The 15,191-nt window shown below is 45.2% G+C and overlaps 1 protein-coding gene across 1 annotated transcript in view; it reads left to right on the top strand.

Moving 5' to 3' along the window:
- ZHX2 (zinc fingers and homeoboxes 2) overlaps positions 1-14,878 on the top strand; it is a 179,944-nt gene extending 165,066 nt beyond the window's left edge. Inside the window, exon 4 of the mRNA XM_027560933.1 lies at positions 13,626-14,878. The gene's annotated coding sequence lies outside the window, so the exon portion shown is untranslated. The remainder of the gene's footprint in view (positions 1-13,625) is intronic.
- The last annotated feature ends 313 nt before the right edge of the window (positions 14,879-15,191 follow it).

The raw sequence follows: 15,191 nt of genomic DNA, 5'->3' as shown, positions 1-15,191 counted from the left end.
TCATTAAAAAAAAATAAAAACTTGGGTAAGCAGCTGAGAGCTGATTCTAGGACGGGATTTCCTCTGTGGGAGTGAGCATCCCCCACCACCACCACCCCGCCCCCAGCCAGTTCCTCAGGCTGAAGCTTGGCAAGGCTCAGGATAGTGTCTGACTGTCCAGGCTCACCTGGCCCTGAGATTAGACGCAAAGATAAGGAATCCTTCCCAAGCCGTGAATGGGGTCACCTTGATTCAGTCTCTGGATCCATCCATTATCAAGCCATTCATTGAGAGACCTGTTCCCATAAGAAGCCAAAAAAGAAACTCCTTTCCTAAAAATGAGTCAAAATACTTGAGCCAAAGATTGTCAGATGTATGCCTTGATGTTCGGCCAGACAAAGTAGCCCAGCTCTACTTCCATGAAGAATTTCTGTTTATTTGTATATGCCATGTGCTCAGCACTCTTGCCAGCACATCTATTAAGTCATTTAAACTTCATGACAACCCTCTGAGAGAGGTATGGCTCTTTCCTCATTTTCTGCCACGCTATATCGCTTCAGTTGTGTCCAACTCTTTGTGACCCTATGGACTGTAGCCCACCAGGCTCCTCTGTCCATGGGATTCTCCAGGCAAGAATACTGGAGTGGGTTACCATTTGCTTCTCCAGGGGATTTTCCCGACCCAGGGATCGAACCCACGTCTCCGTATCCCCTGCATTGGCAGCTTCTTTACCACTAGCGCCACCTGGGAAGCCCAAGTGTCACTCAGCTGTGTCCGACTCTTGGCAACCCCACGGGCTGTAGCCCTCCAGGTTCCTCTATCCATGGAATTCTCCAGGCATGAATACTGGAGTGGGTAGCCATTCTCTTCTCCAAGGATCTTCCCAACCCAGGGATCAAACCCTGGTCTCCCGCATTGCAGGCAGATTCTTTATTGTCTGAGCCACCAGGGAAGCCCATTTTACGGGAGGCCAAGCTAAGGCTCAGAAATGCTCGCCCTGGTTTCCTCAGCTAGTGACTGGTGGAGCCTGGAGACCCCCTGCTCACACTTCAGTGCACCACCTCGCCAAAGTGCACAACCATCACCGCCCGGGCTAGACCAACAGGTGTGGTCATGTCTTCATTCTATACGGAACTGAACACTAGTACACAACTATTCACTCACTACTTTGCTGCCTCCTGATTTCTGCCAATTTCCATCTCCTGAGAATTAGGGATGGCTTTGGGGAAGAGGTAAATTCTGTGAAAATGTCAGAAAAAAAATTATTTTCCATAGTTCAACTTGCTTAAAATATTCAAGGCTGCCAAGTCTTGGAGCCTAGCTACAATTTAGGATCCAGGATATGTATGCCCCCATAATCTGTTCAGATTAGCCATCTAAATACAGATGTGTGAACGGATGGATGGAGAAGTGAAAATTTGTAATTAACTATTTCCCTGTCTCTCCTCTACCAGATCCTTGAAGACAGGCACCATTCCCAATTAATCCCTGAATCCCCCCCAGTGCCTGATTCAGAACAGATGTTCTACAGTGGTTTATTGAACCAACCTGAGAATTACTACAGAGAGTTGGCCTCCAGTTATCAGGATCTGGTATTTCAGTCCTCTGCTTCTCCTCATTCTTTTTCCCATCACTCACTAGTCCCATCAGATGACAGCCATCAGGGGAGAGGAACTGGGGACAGTTTGCTTTCCGTGTGTGAGCAGCTTGAGGGAAAGGTCTGTTGGAGAATCAGTCACTAGCTATTTACTGGGTGATGCTTTTCATGGACTGTACATTAGCCTCACTGCCCTGGTACCTCATGGAGAGTTAACTGCTATCACTTCCTTTTATCTAATTCCAGAGCTTCTCACACTAGGAATTTCCCCTGCACTTTAGGCAGCTTGTAGCAACTTAAGAACATAATGAAATCAAAGCCCCTCATTTTTCAGAGGAAGGATGCTGGCCCCAAGGAGGAGAAATAACTAGCCCAGAGACGTTCACAGTAAGTGCCTTGGCTCATTCATCCACCAGTGTTTGTAGAAAGCCCGCAGTGCCAGGCTCCAGAAGGCTGTGGCACTCAGCGTGTCCCTGCCCTCATGGAGCCCATGTGCTGTGTGCTACGTCATTTCAGTCGTGTCCAACTCTTTGCAACCCTATGGACTGTAGCCTGCCAGGCTCCTCTGTCCATGGCATTCTCCAGGCAAGAATACTGGAATGGGTTCCATGCCCTCTTCCAGAGAATCTTCCTGACCCAGGGATCGAACCCACATCTCTTACATCTTCTGCATTAGCAGGCAGATTCTTTACCACTAGTGAGTGCCACCTGGGAAGCCCCAAAGCCCATAGTCTTTGACCAAATAATCTTCCATCAAACAAAAAGGAAACGCTGCCAGGTGACAAGATTTTTTGAAGGAAAGGTGCATGGAACTGTGAGACTATAGAGCAATTAGACCTGATTTAAGGGATTAGGCAAGGTTTCTCTGAACAAGAAGTGGATGAATTGAAATCCAAAAGGTTAAGTAGGAGTTGGCTGGGCAAAGAGGAGAAGCTGTCCAAGCAGAAGAGACAACAGACTCAAAGACAACATACTCCCTGAAACAGGAGGGAACTTGGTGCGTCAGGGAACCTGAAAGGTGGCTACTGTGGCTATGACTTGCCTGAGTTCACACTTCGAAGAAGCGCAGGAGTAAAAAAACGGAATGCTAGGTGGGGTCACATATCATCAAATTATCCCTTGAAACTCCTCTCACTCACCAATAAAGACTATATGTGATTCTGTGCGTATGACCCAGTAGACAAAGTTTGAGACCCTCTGTAATACTTAAGGAAGGAGCGAAAGGAAAGTCATTGGGCTTTCCTGGTGGCTCAGTGGTAAAGAATCCACCTGCCAATGCAGGGGAGACAGGTTCAATCCCTGGTCTGGAAAGATCCCACATGCCGCAGAGCAAGTAAGCACCATGCACCAAAACTATTGAGCCTGTACTCTAAAGCCCAAGAGCCGCAACTACTGAAGCCGGCGGCCCTAAAGCCCATGCTTTGCAGCAAGAGAAGCCCACGTGCAGCAATGAAGACCCAGTGCAACCATAAATAAATAAATCTCTTTTTAAAAAAAGAAAAAAAAAAAGGAAAGTCATCTTGCAGATGTCTAGATGTTGTTGAGAACTTTCTTCCCTGGTTGTAAATGGAAGATGGGTGGTAGAAAATTCTAGAACACCCACATGCCCATACATTTGATTCCTTTTTATGATTAAAGTCTCTACAGCCTTAATACTCACTGTATTAGTCAACTAGGGCTGCCAAAACAGCAGAGCATTGACTGAGCATCTTAAAGTACAGAAATCTATTTTCTCACAGTTTTGGAGGCTAAAAGTTCAAGATCAAGGTGCCAGCAAGGCTAGTTCCTGACACGACCACTCTCCTTGGCTTGCAGACGGCCACCTTCTTTGTCCTCATGTGCCTTTCCTTTGTGCATCTACCCTCTTGCTGCCTCTTCCTCTCTTATAAGGATACCCATCCTGTTGGATTGGAGCTCCACCCTTACGACTTCCTTTAACCTTCATTACCTGCCAACATAGGAGACGTAAGAGACAGGGGTTCAATCCCTGGGAAGATCCCCTGGAGGAGGAAATGGCAACCCACTCCAGTATTCTTGCCTGAAGAATCCCATGGACAGAGGAGCCTGGCAGGCCATAGTCCAGAGGGTCACAAAGAGTTGGACACAACTGAAGTGACTTAGCACAGCATGTACACACCTCCTTAAAGGCCCTGAATCTCCAGATACAGTCACCCTAGGGATTAGAGTTCAGCATAGAACTTGGGGTAGGACACAGTTCAGTCCACAGCACTTACCAGTAGACTTGTCTGTTGTTATCAGGACCAAGTGAGATAATATAAGTGAAAGCCCCAGTATAGGGGCGTGGCCTTAGCATCAGCATCTGCTCAATGAACACAACTCAGAAATTGCACAGTCTTCTGCATGTGGAGAACTTGGCCGTCTTGTGTTTCCAAATTGACTGTTTCAGTTGGGGTCCCACTAGTACAAGCCCATGCTTTGGGGTGTTCATGGCACCTGCATCTCAAGGTGGGGATAGGGGGCAGAAGCAACAAGGGGTGACATTTGCTGAGCACTTACTATGCCAGGCACTGCTCAAGCACTTTATGTGTGTTAACTCAACAACTCTCCATAGACATTATTTTCATTGTCTGATGAGAATGAGTCACAGACAAGTAACTGGCCCAAGGTCACTGAGCTAGAAAACAGTGGAGCTGGAATTCAAACCCACACTTGTAACTGTGTCGAGAGTCTGCCTGCTGAGTTTAAAATAGGATTCCAAGGAATTTCCCTGGTGGTCCAGTGTTAAGATTTCACTGTCCAATGCTGGGGACTCAGGTTCAATCCCTGATCAGGGAACTAAGATCCCACCTGGTGCAGGGCAGCTAAGCTCACATGCCACAATGAGAGGAGCCCCCTTGTGCTTCAACAAAAAGACCCAGTGCACCCACACACAAAAAATAATGCATAAATAAAATATAATTCCATTTGCTCAGATTCTTTGAGTTCCACAAGATAATATCCACTGATGGAAAAGGAGCAGGAAGACCCAGTGGACCCTGGTTCCTTCTGCCTTTGAACATCTCCAAAAGCAGGGAGCTCTACCTGGTGTACAAGTCTGTGCAACAGGAGGTCCCCAAACCGCTTCAGAGAAAGAGCCTTAGCCAGACGTCCAGAGTTGACCAAGGCTGAATGTGGGTTTCAGTTTGGGATAGTGCAAAATTTCCTGCATCCACTGGGAAATGACTTATTCTGTTTCTTTGTCATCCATCCCCCCCTCCCAGTAAAAGAAAGTTGGATTCAGAAATGTTATTGAGCTAACAAATCACAGCCACACTGCTTGTGTTTCTGTCTCAGGGACTGCAGCGTTCTCTCTCAAGTCCACGGGGCCCAGGGGGCATCCCTACAGGGAAAATTAAGGAGAAATAGAAAGCTGGCACATGGGAAAAGAATTCTAATTGTTTCATGCTTCCCAAAAGGCAGAGTAATAAGGAAACACATTTTGCTAAAGAATTAGATAGTGCTTTTTAACATTCCAAGGTGTCCCCAAGATAGAAAGGGACAGCCGTGGGAGGCAGTGGGTCCCCCCATCCTGGGCAGTGTTCAGGGAGAAGTGCGACATCCACTCAGTGGAAATGTTTGAAGAGTGGCCACAAGGGGCCCAGTGACCTTGCAGTTTCCCCCACAGCTGCGATCTGACGCCCTGGGACTAAGTGACTCATCGGACCATTGGTTCTCTGCACGGGTGAGTGTCCCTGACCAAGTGATAAGATTCCAGGCAGTAGCCCAGGGACTTAGCAAGAGGCCACATAAGTAAAGATCACTGTTGTTGTTCAGTCACTAAGTGGTGTCCAACTCTTTGCAGCCCCATGGACTGCAGCACACCAGGCTTCCCTGTCCTCCCAGAGTTTGTTCAAACTCACGTCTATTAAGTTGGTGATACCATCCAACCATCTCATCCTCTGCCGCCCCCTTCTCCTCCTGCCCACTCTTTAAAAAATCAACAATAAATGAAATGTGAACTTTGTCACCGATCTTGTCTAAGCAGCCACCTCTAACAGTACCGTGCTCTCTTCCTGTGTTTCCTTCATTAACGAACATTTGAGTATCCTCTGTGAGCCAGATGCTGTGGTGGGAGAGATGGGGGTGGGGCAGGAGGTAGCAGTGAACACTGTGGACATACGACTCATCAGGCAATTTGAAGACATCGTGATGACAGCTGCACTGGGCAAGCCCCAGCAAGGGAACATTTAACAAGGCGAACTGAGCGTGTCTGGGAGCAGGGCCTTCTGGGGAAGCGGCCTGCCGCGGGAACAGTGGCACTGCCCAAGGGACAAGGCCCCAGGGCTGGGCTGTGTGCCCTCTGTGTCCGGTATCTTCCAAGCCTTACTCGAGAGTGCTGCCAGCTCCCACAGCCCAGCTCCTGCCCACCATGACACACCCTGGGAGAGGTCAAACGAGAACTGAAGCCCAGCGGTTCCAAGAGCCAGGCCCAGAGCCACCCACAGACATCTGGGAACATTGCAAAAACCAAAAAACAGTGACGTTGTCTCCCCTTCTCCGGGTCACCCTTTGGCCTTGCAATCTGGTTTTTGTGGCTTTTTTAATGGTCTTGTTCAGCATTTATTTTTCTTTATTAATACATAGTTGGAGGATTATACACGTTCATACCCATAAGATAGGGAAAAACACATTGTCATAAAAGAAATGAAATATGATTCAAAGAAATAGAACATCCCATGCTCTTGGATTGGAAGAATATTGTTAAAATGACCACACTACTCAAAGCAATCTACATATTTAATGTGATCCCTGTCAAAATACTCATGACATTTTTCACAGAACTAGAACAAATAATCCTAAAAGTTATACAGAACCACAAATGACTCAGAATGGCCAAAGCAACCCTCAGTTCAGTTCAGTCGCTCAGTCATATCCGACTCTTTGTAACCCCATGGACTGCAGAATGCAAGGCTTCCCTGTCCATCACCAACTCCCAGAGCCTGCTCAAACTCATGTCCATCAAATCAGTGATGCCATCCAACCATCTCATCTGTCATCCCCTTCTCCTCCTGCCTTCAGTCTTGTCCAGCATCAGTGTCTTTTCCAATGAGTCAGTTCTTTGCATCAGGTGGCCAAAGTATTGGAGTTTCAACTTCAGCATCAGTTCAGTTCAGTTACTCAGTCATGTCTGACTCTTGGTGACCCCGTGAATCGCAGCACGCCAGGCCTCCCTGTCCATCACCAACTCCCGGAGTTCACTCAGACTCACGTCCACCAGTCAGTGATGCCATCCAGCCATCTCATCCTCTGTCGTCTCCTTCTCCTCCTGCCCCCAATCCCTCCCAGCATCAGAGTCTTTTCCAATGAGTCAACTTTTCGCATGAGGTGGCCAAAGTACTGGAGTTTCAGCTTTAGCATCATTACTTCCAAAGAAATCCCAGGGCTGATCTCCTTCAGAGTGGACTGGTTGGATCTCCTTACAGTCCAAGGGACTCTCAAGAGTCTTCTCCAACACCACAGTTCAAAAGCATCAATTCTTCCGCGCTCAGCTTTCTTCACAGTCCAACTCTCACATTCATACATGACCACAGGAAAAACCATAGCCTTGACTAGATGGACCTTTGTTGGCAAAGTAATGTCTCTGCTTTTGAATATGCTATCTAGGTTGGTCATAACTTTCCTTCCAAGGAGTAAGCATCTTTTAATTTCATGGCTGCAGTCACCATCTGCAGTGATTTTGGAGCCTCAAAAAATAAAGTCTGACACTATTTCCACTGTTTCCCCATCTATTTCCCATGAAGTGATGGGACTGGATGCCATGATCTTCGTTTTCTGAATGTTGAGCTTTAAGCCAACTTTTTCACTCTCCTCTTTCACTTTCATCAAGAGGCTTTTGAGTTCCTCTTCACTTTCTGCCATAAGGGTGGTGTCATCTGCATATCTGAGGTTACTGATATTTCTCCCAGCAATCTTGATTCCAGCTTGTGCTTCTTCCAGCCCAGCATTTCTCATGATGTACTCTGCATATAAGTTAAATAAGCAGGGTGACAATATACAGCCTTGACGTACTCCTTGTCCTATTTGGAACCAGTCTGTTGTTCCATTTCCAGTTCTAACTGTTTCTTCCTGACCTGCATACAGATTTCTCAAGAGGCAGGTCAGGTGGTCTGGTATTCCCATCTCTTGAAGAATTTTCCACAGTTTATTGTGATGCACACAGTCAAAGGCTTTGGCATAGTCAATAAAGCAGAAAGAGATGTTTTTCTGGAACTCTCTTGCTTTTTCCATGATCCAGCAGATGTTGGCAATTTGATCTCTGGTTCCTCTGCCTTTTCTAAAACCAGCTTGAACATCAGGAAGTTCACGGTTCCCATATTGCTAAAGCCTGGCTTGGAGAATTTTGAGCATTACTTTACTAGCGTGTGAGATGAGTGCAGTTGTGCGGTAGTTTAAGCATTCATAGGGGGACAAAAAAAACAGAGCTGAAGGCATAACCCTCCCAGACTTCAGACTATACTATTGATACAAAGCTAAATAATCAGAACAGCATGGTATTGACACAGAAACAGACACACAGATCAATGGCACAGAATAGCCCAGAGATAAACTCACATACCTATACTCAATTCATCTTTGACAAAGGAGGCAAAACTAGGCAATGGAGAAAAGACAGTTTGTTCGGCAAGTAGTATTGCAAAAGCTGGACAACTGCATGTAAATCAGTGAAGTTAGAACACACTCTCATACCAAACACAAAAATATACTCAAATGGTTTAGGAATCTAAATGTAAGATATGACACTGTAAAACTCATAAAAGGGAGTATGGGCAAAATATTCTCAGACATAAATTGTAGCAATATTTTCTTAGTTTCCCAAGGCAAAAGACATAAAAGCAAAAATAAATAAATGGAACCTAATCAAACCTAAAAGCTCTTGCACAGCAATGGAGACTATCAACAAAACAAAAAGGGAACCCCCTGAATGAGAAAAAATATTTTGCTGATTGTGCAATCAACAAGGGGTTAATATCCAAAATATACAAGCAGCTCATACAACTCAATATCAAGAAAACAACCCCATTGAAAAATGGGCAGAAGACCTAAATAGACATTCCTCTAAAAAAGTCATAGAAATGGCCAACAGGCACATGGAAAGATGCTCAATATGCCAATTATATTAGAGAAATGCAAATCAAAACCACAATGAGGTAACATACCTGTCAGAATGGCTATCATGAAGAAGTCTACAAATAATAAATACTAGAGAGGATGTGGAGAAAAGACAACCCTCCAACACTGTTGGAGCACAGGAATGTAAATTGGTATGTAAATACGATGGAAAACAATTAAGATATTCCTTAAAAATCTAAAAATAGAACTACCATATGATCCAGCAGTCCTGCTCTGGAAAAGATGAAAACGCTAAAAGATACATGCACCCCCGACATTCGCAGAAGCACTGTTTGCAGTAGCTGAGACATGTATACAACCCACGTGCCCAGCGACAGACAGCTGGCTTAAGAAAATGTGGCGTGTATATGTGTGTATATAACTCAGCCATAAAACAATGAAATATTGCCATTTGCAACAACAGGGATGAACCTAAAGATTATTAGTAAAGTCAGAGAAAGATAAATATTACATGATATCACTTATATGTTAAATCTAAAAAATAACACAAATTAATCTATATAAAAAACAGAAACAGATCACAGACACAGAAAATAAGCTCATAATTACCAAAGGGAAAAGAAGAGGGATGGATAAATTAGGAGTATGGTATTAACAGATACACATTGCTATATATAAAATAGATAAGTGAAGATATACTGTATAGCACAGGAAGCTCTAATCAATATCTTATAATAATCTATAATGGAAAATAATCTGAAAAATAGTATATATATATATATATAGGATCACTTTGCTGTATACCTGAAACTAACAGAATACTGTAAATTTACTTCCATTCTTTTTAAAAAATGCCAGATGGAGAACCACATTAATATTGAGGTTTATCTAAAAGGCAAATTTTTACCAACATGACACTGTAAAGCAATTTTCCTCCAATTAAAAAATAAAAAAACAAAAGGCAACTTTCTACCAGTCACTTAGAGACAGGGTTCAGTTTTCTGTAGGAGAGACAAGATGTGTATAGCCTCACACACACAGGTGAGTTCACGTACCCCTAAGGCCATAGTTCTGCACCTGGCTTTCCTCAAGGGAAAATGAAGCAGGACAATATTTCTGGAGCCCCTGTATGTTTTGCACACCTCATCTGCAACCCTCCCAGCAGCTGCTTGGTTGTGGATTGTGGAAATGAGGCTCTGGGAGGCTAAGTAGCTGATCTCAGCACACAGCTCGGAAATGGCTGGCCCTGGACCCGGTTTTCTCTGACTCCACGGTTCTTTCCACTCTGCTCCACCGTGGGCACCCGCAGTCCTGTGCGGAGCTGGCGTTCCTCAGCCTGGTGGGGAATACAAACAATCACTCTTTTCCCACCTTGGGCCTTGTTTCCTGGAGTCTTTATTTATTTATTTATTCTTATCTTGACTGTGCTTGGGTCTTCCTTGTGGCATGTGGGCTTAGTTGCCTCACCAGGGATCGAACATGAGTCTCCTGCATCAGAAAGCAGAGTCTTAACCACTGGACCACCAGGGAGGTCCCTCCTGGAGTCTTGAGAGCTGTTCAGATGGACATTCAGCCAGAAGCAGCCTCCTTTCCAAAGGCGATAAAAGACCCCGTTTGCTGGGGGAAAGCTGTTGTTTGCGGAGCACAGCAAGGAGCTGACTGTGGCCCACATACCCGTCCTGGGTGTGTGTTTGCATGGTAACAGCAACAAGGCATGTGGTCCTCTCTGGGTGCCCGGGGCTGCCCAGCCCCCATCTTTTTTTTTTAATTGAAGGATAATCGCTTTACAGAGTTTTGTTGTTTGCTGCCAAACATCAGCATGAGTCAGCCACAGGTATACATATCAGCCCGTGTCTTTGAAGCAGACCTGCACTTTCCTGTCACCTTGTGGCTCCGTGCAGGCAGCATCTGTGCACAAGGCAAGGAGACCAGACCCAGCTCAGGTGTTGGGAGAGGCAGTTAAAGTTGGATTGGCCCCAGGGGAATCCAGCCTCCACCACTTACCACTTGCCTGATGTCATTTGCTCACTAAACCCCATCTCTTCACCGCAGAGCAGGCCTACCTCTGAGGTTACCAGGTTACCATAAGGAGTAAATGAAATGACCCCTGTTGGCACTTAGTATCAGGCCTGGCTCATAATAAGCATGAGATACATTTAAGCTACTCTCACTGTTGTCGCAACCATGATTGTTATTACTTTTGACTCTGCTGCTGAGCAGTTATGTGACCTGGGGAAATCACTTTTCCTCCCCAGGCTTCCTTTTTTTTCCCTTGTGAAAGGAGTAATGTTGGCAGCATCACCTGCCAACATCATAAGGATCCCTGTGGCTTTTACAATTTTATGCCTTTTCCTGGATCCCTTTTGGGTGGTAACAGATCCCAAGGACACCCCTGGAATCTGATTTCATTCACAGACAGTTTCTTTTACAAGTTTTTTTTTTTTAATTGAAGGATAATTGCTTTACAATATTGCATTGGTTTCTGCCATACATCAACATGAAGCAGTCATAGGTATACATATGTTCCCTCACTCCCGAACCTCCTTCCCACCTCCCCCCGCTTCAGGCTATTACAGAGCCCTGGTTTGAGTTCCTTGAGTCATACAACAAATTCCCATTGGCTATCAATTTTATATGTGGGTAGTATACCGGCTCCTTCCTCCCCTCTGCCTTCCCGTGTTACAAGTTGATTTCTTAACTGCAGTATTCAGCCTTACTATCAGGAGTACTGATGAAATGTGGGTACCTTTGACATCCAGACGTTGGGAATGACACAGTATAGATGATCTGCTGATGCCTTTGGCTGAGAAGTCTGGTCTTCTTGCTCTTGGTTCCCTGCACACACACACACACACACACACACACACACAGGCTTCTCAGGGCCTTCTCAACCAAAGAAATGACCACGCAATAACAAGCTGTGACACGGCCTTACCAGGGACAAGGCAACGAAAAAGCCAGTGGCTTCAGGAATCTGCAGACCTGATCCCCTTCCAGCCTTTCATGGAATACTGACTGCACACTTCACAGCCCCCAGCCCACCCTTGGATTCCCTGGCTCCCCGGAGCCCACAGTGGAGATGGAGTTCTGTCTTGGTTTGCCAAGGCTGCCATCCAGTACCACAGACTGGGTGGCTTAAACAATAGGAATTGATTCTCCCACAGTCTGCAGCCTAGAAGGCTGGTGTTGGCAGAGTCGCCTCCTTCTAAGGGCTGTGAGGGAGCGTGTGTTCCTTGCCTGTCTCCTAGCTTCTGGCGGGTTGCTGGCAGTCCTTGGTATTCCTTGGCTTCTAGATATATCACCCCAGTTTCTGCCTTCATCTTTCCGTGATGTTCTCCTGGTGTGTCTCTTTATGCACAAAATTCCCCTTTTTATTAGGACAGCAATCCTGTGGGATTAGGCCCCTCCCTGTAGACCTCATTTTAATGGTTATCACCTCCATAAAGGAATCTCCATATAGTTACATTCTTTTTATATGTATATATTTGTTTCTTTATTTGGCTGCATCAGATCTGCACAACTACATCAATTGTGGTGTGCGGGCTCCAGTGTGTGCAGGTTCAGTACTTCCGGCACATGGGCTTAGTTGCCCCACAGCTAAGGGGCAATTGTGGAATCTTAGTTCCCTGATCAGGGATCGAACCCTCATCTCCTGCATTGGAAAGCGGATTCTTAACCACTGGACCACCAGGGAAGTCCCCAAATAGGGTTACATTTTGAGGTATTAAGGGTTAGAAAGTCAACATATCTTTAGGGGTAAAGAAGAGACAGTTCTACCCATAAGAAGGTCCTTGGACTATTTTCAGTACTTCAAAGTCTGTAAGAATTAAACACTTCTCCATGCTGACTCTTAATAAACACTATTAAGAGAACAGGCTCTGGAAATTGCCTGAGCTGGAATTTGGGTTCTTCCGCTTTCTAGCTGGGTGATCTTAGGCAAGTTTTTCAGCTTCTCTGTGCTCAGTTTCCTTACCTGTAAAATGGGAATAGTAATTATATCTACACCTCTTAGGGTTGATAGAGACATTAAAAAAATACATTTTTTTCTCTTTTTATTTTTTAACTGGAGTACAATTGCTTTACTGTACAATTAAGTGAATCAGCTTTGTACAATAGAAACTAACACAGCATTGTAAAGCAATATTCCAATTTAAAAAATTATAAAATTTTAAACATAAAAATAAAGAGATAAAAAGACACTTTAAATTTCTCATCTTATATATTACCATTATATATACTATCATATTTGGAAAGGGCTTCATCTAACAAATACAACACAAGGATATATAATACACATGCCAGACACTATTTTAAGTGCTGTTTTATATATCAGCTTCTCATCACAACTACTTTACCAGGTGGATGCTATTACCATCCCTGTTTTACAGGAGCAAAACTAAGCCCTAGAGAGACTGTGACATGTGTATGGCCCCGTGGCAACTATATAGAGAAGTGTTAGTCACTCAGTCGTGTCCAACTCTTTGTGACCCCATGGACTAGGGCCCTCTGGCTGGGCTCCTCTGTCCTTGGAATTCTCCAGGCAAGAATACTGGCATGGGTTGTCATTTCCTTCTCCATACAGAAAAGTCAGGACCAAAATCCAGACTTGTCTGATTCTGGTGTCTTTGAGGAACCATGGTGACTGGCTGCCTATCCAGGAACAAGAAAAGGGTCTTGTCATGATGAAATGAATCACCTCCTTCACTTGCCCAGAGAGTCATCCTGTTTTCAAAGGCCTTATTCTGAAGGCGCTTACCATAATGTCAGACCATGCTCAGGACACACACTCATTTCTTTAAAACAGGCCCCACATGTGAAGGGCATCTGTCGTCCTCTGACCCCAAGATGACTTGGGAAGTGTCTCCCCACGACAGCCAGGAAGAGGCCACCTCCCCACCTCACCCTGATGCCTTGCATGCAGGGAATGATGGTCATCTCCCTGACATCTTGCCTCTCTGGTCTTGTGTCGTCCTTCTAGGGAAGTCCATCAGAACTGCCGTGCTGATGCAGGGAATAATCTGTCTTCAAAGAAAGAAGAGAACTTCTCTCCCCGGCTGAGGGCCGCCCTGGCCTGAGACTCCAAGTGGAACGACTTCGCTGCGTGTGCCTGCCGCTGCCTCTGCGCACACGCACCTCCCCGAGGCCCGGTGGGAACTGCTCCTAGTGCCAAAGTCCTACTACTGCGTTTTCCACGGGTCCCTGTAAATAGCTGGCTCCTGCGCCCAGGCCCCCACCTCTTGCTATACTGGAACCAATTTGTACAACATGGGAATTTTGTTACCTTTTTAACCGAGGGCAACTTCCTTTTCCAGCTCTACCATTGTAAGGTCTTTTTTCCAGGAGGGAGGGCTGATCACATGTGCTTTTCTTTTTTTTTCCTTTTTTATTTTTATTAATTTGGGGGAGGGGGGGTGTTAGCATTAGTGCCATTATATCTACTGGATTTTAGGTAGGGCGAGTTCGTTTTTAAAGATAGTTTGCAATTTGCGAGATTTCTTCCGGGGAAAAGGGCTGGGATTCAGGCCTCTGTCTGAGCTTGGAGAGGGGTTTACACATGACAGATCTTCCAAATCAAATCCATTTCTATAGTTCTTCCCCAGCTGCCTTTGGGGGTCCCTGTTTAGCCAGGCACAAGGCTTTCTGAACTGCCCCAGGCCAGTCTGGTTTTTTCTGATGGCCTGGCCTCTGAGGTCAGACCTTGGGCCAGGAGAGCTGGGTGGCAGGTGGCTACCCTCTGAGCCCCTTTTTAGAAACCAGCAGAAAGGGCTCACAAGTGCATTAGCATTATCATTAATTTTGTAAAAGTAAAACAAAAAGAGATTGTGCTATCTAGATGGTACAAAGATGAACAGCTTTGGTTTTCATTTCTGTTCCTAACTGCCTTTTCTCAGTGTGGTATTGGACAAGATTTCAGCTTGAAGCTTCACCACGAATTGATTTTTTGTTTGTTTTGTTTGTGTGTTTGTTTTGGGCCAATTTTAGATTCATGAGTGCACTTTTTTTTTCCTCAGTTAGTCCTAACTTCTAAAGAAGAAAAACCAAGAGACACATCCGGTGTAAATGTTGCAATATAAATTGTGTTTGCAGTCCCTTCCCCCCATCCCACTGCCCCCTATTTGAGTACACTGCACAAATAAAATGTTAGGGAGTTTAAAAAAAAACAATTTTTCTAACTTGTTGCTCATTTGTTGTAACTCAATAAAGCAAAGACTAAACATTTTTATAACCTTTTCCTCTGTTCCTGGTTCTTCATTGCTGTCTGGCTCCCAGGGCACAGCACAAGGGTTCCAGCTCACCCACCCCACCCCCGATTCAAATCCATTATGGCCACATTCCTCATCTTTCGTCCTGCCTCAAGTGAGGTCATCGCAGGGTTTTTGGCGTAGAGGGGACTATAAAAACCAGGGGTCAGTGTCAATGTGGGAATCGTCATCGCATCTCTGTGACACAGAGAAGTGATAGGCCTACACTTCTCCCGGGTTTTCATAAATAGAGTCACAAAATACTGCAGAGGGGACTTTCCTGGTGGTCCAATGGCTGAGAC

The sequence above is a fragment of the Bos indicus x Bos taurus genome, chromosome 14 (genome assembly GCF_003369695.1).
Source record: "Bos indicus x Bos taurus breed Angus x Brahman F1 hybrid chromosome 14, Bos_hybrid_MaternalHap_v2.0, whole genome shotgun sequence".
Lineage (NCBI taxonomy): Eukaryota > Metazoa > Chordata > Mammalia > Artiodactyla > Bovidae > Bos > Bos indicus x Bos taurus.
Note: the sequence above shows the minus strand (reverse complement) of the source record. Positions and strands in the feature narration are given on the sequence as shown.